Raw genomic sequence first — 7,630 nt, forward strand, 5'->3', positions numbered from 1 at the left:
CCATTCATGAGGGATCCTAGGAGCCCCTCATAGGAGACACATCCAGACGCCCTGTTGAGCCAACCTCCTGGATAGTCTAAACATGCCATCCTTGGTAGCTGATAATGGACCTAGGTATAAAGTTAATCGGCAACATCAGGAAAGTCACAAACAGGCACCCTCAGAAGCAAGCAACTTCAGGCATTGGCCTTGGTAGAAAAAAATGAAACTCTGTATCCTGTTTTGTTACTTGTGTCTTTGTAGGGTTGGTGTATGAGAGAAGTGTGTTAGATTCAGGCTCTTAAAATCTTTCTGTCTAAGAGTCTTGATTTGCAAATTCATTTGTCCAGATAGGCAGAGTGAAAAGTTGGAGATGGAGTCATCTCTGAGAAAAATCTCTAATAATGGAGTCGAGAAAAGGGAGGAACAAGAAACACAGTCTGAAGGGCAAAAGAATTCTAAACTTAGGAAGCCCAAGAAAATTGGAGTTAAAAAGCTTCCCTCAGACATTTTTAATATTGTCTTCTTTTAGGGAGAATGTGGGGAAAGATATGAAAATATGTATTAAGGCTGATTTTTATTTTTGAGCTTAATTTTAATGTTCAGTTGGTAAACTATATCCTCTATATTCCTGTCTCTGTGTAAATACCCATAAACATGAAATATAAAGTGATTTTGATAAAAAATAAAAATGACTCAGAAGAAATGATAAATGTAAAAAAATCTTCACAGGGATGGTTAGGTGGTTCAGTGGTAGAGCGCTTGCCTTGCATGCATGAAGCCCTGGGTTCGATTCCTCAGCACCACATAAGCAGAAAAAAGCCGGAAGTGGCACTGTGGGTCAAGTGGTAGAGAGTTAGCCTTGAGCTGAAGAGCTGAGAGAGAGCGCCCAGGCCCAGAGTTCAGGCCCACTACCTGACCCCCCCCCTCCCGAAAAAAAAAAAAAAAACAATCTTCACAGAAGCAAACTCTCAGAGATATTTCATGACTTTGACAAGGATAAAGTGGGTGAAGTTAGTATAAATATAAAGTATGACAATGCACAAAAACATAAAAAGATACTCATATATTTCATTATATAACCCAAAGCAGAAAACAAATGTTGTTTAGATGATTTTTTAAAACCCAGTCTCTCAGGTACTGGGAAGGTGGCTCAATGGTAGAGTGCCTGCATGCATGAGGCCTTGGGTTTGATTTCTCAGCAATATGAGGCCTTGGGTTTGATTTCTCAGCATCACATAAGCAGAAAAAGATGGAAGTGGTGCTGTGGCTCAAGTGGTATCACTAGCCTTGAGCTGAGGGACAGCACCTAAGCCCCGGACATTAAGCGCCATGACCAACAAAATAAAAATAAAAAACAAAACAAAACACAGTCTCTCACTTTTGTGGCCTCAACTCTGTAAGAACTCCTCTTCAGTCTAGGGCTAAAATTAAGGTGTGGACATTTATGAACACTCCTGAACTAGACTCTACTTGATCATTTTTTAAATACATATTTTGTTCTTAATTTTCCTCTTTATAAATTCACATGCACCTATAAAAAATGGTGTGGCCATCCCAGTAACCTTCTCAAAGTACCTCCTAATGACAACTTACAAAAAGTTCTATTATATTACAACAAGGAAAAAATACTACAAATAAAGAAAACCAATAATTTAATATTAATGATTAATAAAATAATAAACAAAACAATTACCAGTGTTTTCAGTATGTGAAGTGTACTACAAATTAGATTTTATTATTGTCATATTTCTTTACATTTAACACTGGCTAAGATTATGATGTTCAACAAGAATTTTATAGGCTATGAGTAGTGTTTAAATCACCCACTAAGATTACCATTTATAGTTCATCTATATGGCTTATAATATCATTTGTTCCTCACTAATATATAAAGTAAGGAAAGCCTACTGTTTTAACAGAAACTGTGTAGTTAACATAGTCAACTCTTTATTCTGCTCCTTTACACAAAGACTTTGCAACTTCTCATTAGTAAAGTTTCTATAAACACTGAAATGTACATACTTAGTAGTATTTATCTGCTACCATAAATCTTAAATACTTTATAGAAAAGTATTATGACCTGCCAAACAGCCCCAGTTTTGGCATATATAAGCAAATTCCCAAAATTAAATATATTTAAAACATTAAAACTTTTAACAAACCTTAACACTTGCTGCAGTGTTCATTATGACAGGTCCCTTGTATAGAATAATTGAATTCCTCCTCCTACACATCTCTTGAACAACAAATAACTGGAATTATTTTGTTTTTGACATGTCAATCTTGACTTTATTCTTAAATGTGTACTTATGTAAGAAGTACATGGTTCTAAAATTTCACAATTCTTTTAAACTTAGTTTTTGTTGAATTGTCTAGTTTAAGAAAATCATTTACAATTTATATTTAAAAAAGAGTTCTGTGGTCAATTCAGCATCACATACACTAACATTGGAATGGTACAGAGGAGATTAACATGGCCCCTGCACAAGGATAACAGGCAAATTCCTGAAGCATTCCATCACCCAATTTGTTAGGAAATGGAAAGATGAGGAAAAAAAATTATTAAGTGAAGTAAGCCAAGTCCAAAGAAACATTGGTCCCATGGTTTCTTTAAATTTCAATAACTAATATATGTCTGGGATAAGCAGAAAATGTCAAAAGTTATGTGTATATGACCAGATAAGGTTATGTTAACGGAAATGAACCCTAAGTTAGGGACACAAGTGTTTTTTTCTTGCTATTTTTTCTCATGTACTTATAACGTACAGTGTGGGGTTTTTTTTGTTTCTTTATATGTTTCTCCCCCATGCTATAACACCTGTTTTCACTGTATTTGAAGTTGATGCGCCTACATCTTTTATATACTCTCCTCTAATTTGCTGAGTGGAAGGAATAAAACAAAATGCTTAAATAGGGATACAGGTTGACCCATTGTAACAATGAGATGCACAAGAAACTATGTTGTAAAGTGAACTTTACAATTGAGGCGGGGAAAGGGAGGAGGTTAATGGACTTGTGGAGGTGGGAGGGAAGGGATGGTAGGGGAACAAAAAGGAGGAAGTAACAATACTTGTTAGGAAATATACTCATTACCTTGCTCATGTAAGTGTTACCCCTATGTACAGTATTTTTACAATAAGAACGTATAAAAATGTTCTGAGATGGAAGAGTTTATTTCCTTTATTTTACTCATATAATATCGTTAGCAAAGAAATTCATGAAAAACTCCGTTATGAAGGCATTTTGAATAAATATGTGTGTGAATGCACGCATGTGTTCAAGCACTTGCATATGTGTTGGCGTGCTCAGAGTTTGAAATGAGGGCTTCAAAGTCTTGTTAGGCCTTTTCTCTCTAGATTGGTGAGCTACTAAATGAGCTACATCTCCATTCTTGGCCCTTTGCTAATTCATTAAAATTTTTGAAAAAGAATCTCATGAATTTCTTTTGCCCTGATTGGCTTCCAACTGTTAGCCACAGATCTCAGGCTCATGAGTAGATATCCCGAGTAGTTAGGATTACAGGTGTGACAAACCAGCAAAGGCTTTCAGAATAACGTTAAAAGTAGAAGAAAATTTACTTCAGCAAGGCATTTATTAGCATCTCCAATTTTACAGCATTTTGGAGTGATTATTTATGATTTTAAAATTTTTGGATACTTATAAGACAGTAGGTGATGATATTTAAAATTTTAGTACTTTTTAAAAAGGATACTGGAATTGTGGGACAGAAGAAATTTTCCTCTCTTTGGACCTCAATGTATAAGCTCAGTTCTGTGCATGATAACCCAATGTCTCCAACAAAATCTGTGTTGAATACAAATGTGACATAAAACAATCACCATGGACAATATTTAGTATGTTATTATTTCTTGGACAATATGAATATTGAATTGAGAGTGTCATAGAATGGAGAGATTTTTATCTACCTTTTGTGTATTGCTGAAAGACTTTCTGAAACTTTGACTCATTTCCTTCCTCACTTTATGTGTCTTTAGGCCATGCACTTATTGCCTTTAATTACAATTTTTCCCAACACTAAAATGGTAATAACATTAGCATTAAAGCAAATGTTATCTTAACAATTAAGGGAATAAAACTTGTGAAATACTTAACATAAACATCTAGGAATGAGCTTTGAGTTTAGCCAGCAGTCTTTTTTAAATACTAAATAGAATGTGATAAGTAGTACAGAAACCATTACATGTAGTGAGCAACCAGAAGTAATATCTATTGATCATGCTCTGCTTCCAAGGAAGCCAGGTGGATAACTTCTCATGCTGTAAATCAAATTGGTTATCTTATGTCTTGATAGTGTAAAAATATCAGGGACAGGATGATGAAGGAATGTTGTAGACTGAGGTGAAATCCATATGAAAATGTGCAAAACTGATAAAACATAAAAATATCTGAGCAGTATATTGTGTTTTACAACATTTTAGTTACATCGCAAAGATAAAGAAGACATAGAAGAATAAATTCTTTTTTTGTTGTCCTATCATAGGTCCTTAGAAGGATGAACTATTTCCTCATTCTTATACAGGCATCATCGGATGAGAGGAACTGTATTTTTTTTGTTTGCTTCCTTCCATTTATTCTTCAGTTTGAAATCTGAGCTACTTGAGACTGAAAGAAACCAAAGGAAATTAGAAAAACAGGCTTTGGAAAGAGCAATCAATGTAAAATAAATAAACTACAGCCTTGTAACAAGTCTAACTAAATTGAGTTATATAGTGTCAATTGTTAACAGAAAATGATTTAAGCAATACCATGTTTTTGAAAACTGAAAAATGTTGGGAGTTGCTACATTTTTTTTCTTTTCTACTACCTTGAATTAATTATTGATCTGGTTTAGCGAGATTAAAGATGAGATTAACCAGAAACCAGATTAAAAATGGACAAAAGTCTGAATAGACATGTTCTCCATAAAGCCCTGAAAATTTCCTGTGGGTTTACAAAGTTGTTTTTAATACAACTTCTAAGCTGCCTTAATACTTTTTGAGCAGAAGTCATTAGAGAAATATAATTCAAAATTACTATGATACAACTTCATAAATATTATAACTCATCAAAAAAATCAATGGAACCAGTTATGGTGGTAAAGTCTTGTAATTCCAAGCATTTAGCAGGTTGGATTTAAGTCTAATGCCAGTATAGGGTACTGCATATAATAAAAAACTGCCCTTTATTATCTTTGAATAAAAGGTAATAATTTTGGTGAGAGTGTGGAAAAAAGGAAATTTTCTACACTATTGGTCAAAAAACAGGTTAGTATCCTCGTTGTAGAAAGTAGTATGCAAGTTTCTATAGAAATCCAAAGTTAAGTTGAACCATCAATCATGTGATTATTTCTCTCTGGGTAACTTTTAAATATATCTGTAGTTCATTTTTATTCACATTATTCACAAGAGCAGCCAAGATATAAGTTAATGTTCAGTGTTCAACTACAGACTAATAAAGCAACTATGATACATGCACAAATATCTTTTTCTGTTTCATTCTTAAAATAACAAGAGATTGCTCCCATTAGCCACAACTTACAATGACCTGAAAGACGTATTCAAAATGAAGAAAAATGTTGTGTTCTGATCTTTGTAAACACACACACACACACACACACACACACACACACACAAACACACTCATCAACACCAAATATTAAGACAGAATTTTTTAAAACAAAGTAAAGCAAAGTGGAACTTCTGGGGCATTTAGTTGACAATGTAGAACATACTAGAAATACAATATGAGGTATAGAGTTGAAATGTACAATATGAGGATACAGGGGACAACACTGGCCTTACATAGGAAGCTAAGTAAGTGGGAGTTGTTCTTCCTAGTAGGGGTTGCTCTTTTAGTTATTCTTCTTTCAGTAATGGATAAGATGAATGTAATACTTTCAATATACCTCCTTGTTTGCAGAAATGATAACAAACAATATAGCAATAATGTTGCACGCTCAACATAGAACAAACTGTCAAATTAAAATACATGAGATTATCCTTGATGTAACTAATTATTACAAATAAGGGAATCCATGGGAACTATGTTTCTTTAAGTCTGGCTTATTTCACTTAATATGATTTTTTCCAAGACCTTCCATTTCCTTACAAATGAGGTGGTATCTTTCTTTCTGATGGAAGCATAGTATGTGTGTATGTGAGTGTGTGTGTCTCATTTTCTTGATACATTCATCTACTGAGGGGCATCAGAGTTGATTCCATATCTTAGCTATGGTAAATATTACTGCGATAACCATAATTGTGCTGATAGCTTTAGTGTGGCCTTGTTTGTGGTCATCAGGTTAAATGCCCAGAAGTGGGATTACTGGGTAATAGGGAGCATTATTGTGTACATCAAGGATAATCTTAGTAGATGAGTAGAATAGCTCAATAGCTATGTACATATGACCCTATAAGGTGATTCTAAGTGAAATGAACTCCAAGACATGTTCTTTGTTGTTGTTGTTCTTAATGTACTCCATGATTTCTTTTTATCCTTTTGTGGTTTCCCCACCTATGGTTTATCCCCTGTAGTCACTGTATTTGATTTTGATACCCTGTGTATTGTAAATATGTTGATCTGAACTGGGAAAGGGGAAGGAAAAAAAAAAACAAAATAGTGAGACAAAGGACAAAGGGGGAACCTATGCAACAGTGATACTCACAAAACAATAGGTTGGAAACGATCTTGAGAGGTGCGTTGGGAGGGAAGAGGGAGAAAAATGGGTGAAGGGGTAAAAAGTTAGAAAAGAAATTAATTCATTACCTTAATTATGTAACTATAACCACTCTGTACATTACCTTGACAACAAAATTTAAATAAAAAATAAAATAAAATATATGAGAGCAGCAATACAGTCGGTGGGACTAGGGGAAATTCTGTACTATACAAAGCAAAGTAGAACAGCTGTGGAGAGCAGCAATTTGACTTCAATGTAGGAAGTAATAAACTAGCATACAGATTTTCAGATCATGTCAGTCATTAAAAAGGGAAAACAAGATGCATAATCAGCAAACCATTAGAGATAAAATAGAAAACTAAACAATTGAGTTGAAGAGATGAATTGGATCAAGAATAAAAAATGACAGAATTAGAAAACAATAACAAGATGGTAAGTTTAAAAAACATTACCGTAATTCTATTAAATGTTGTTTACATCACAATTTGTTAGAACTATAACTCAAATCACAGTTTGATAGTATATCATTTGAAAAATAGTTTACTTATAATTGATTACTTCATATTGAATGTTTAATATATAATTTTACTTTCTGCAGATGTAGAAAAGAAAAAATGAAACTAATTTTTAATAAATTAATGTAATAATTCAAAGTGTATCCTACACTTAGCACTCATCTTAATATGAAAAAATGAATTATTGCTCATGACTCTTGGTATTAGGTGGAAGGGTTCAGAATTGTAGTAAAATTCACACCACACAATACAGGAGGGTATGACTCCTCTAGGGCCAAGGAACTGGGGGATGAGAAACTGGTTTGGCTAGTACCTCAATGTTCTGTGGCATTATCCTTGACCTGGCTATGTCCCCTTTGTGTAAGTTCACTTCTTAACCCAGTGCTGGCCACACACCGGCCACTTGTGCTGTGGAAGTGGCAGAAGTAGAAGTGAGATCTAGAATGACCAAAAT

General features: G+C 34.1%; 1 pseudogene; it reads left to right on the plus strand.

Annotated features, from left to right (window-relative positions):
* Positions 1 to 2,400: 2,400 nt before the first annotated feature.
* On the plus strand, positions 2,401 to 2,513 carry LOC122126376 (annotated as a pseudogene).
* The last annotated feature ends 5,117 nt before the right edge of the window (positions 2,514 to 7,630 follow it).

This window comes from Dipodomys spectabilis, unplaced genomic scaffold, assembly GCF_019054845.1.
Source record: "Dipodomys spectabilis isolate Male_0828 unplaced genomic scaffold, ASM1905484v1 ptg000276l, whole genome shotgun sequence".
In the NCBI taxonomy this organism is placed as follows: Eukaryota; Metazoa; Chordata; class Mammalia; order Rodentia; family Heteromyidae; genus Dipodomys; species Dipodomys spectabilis.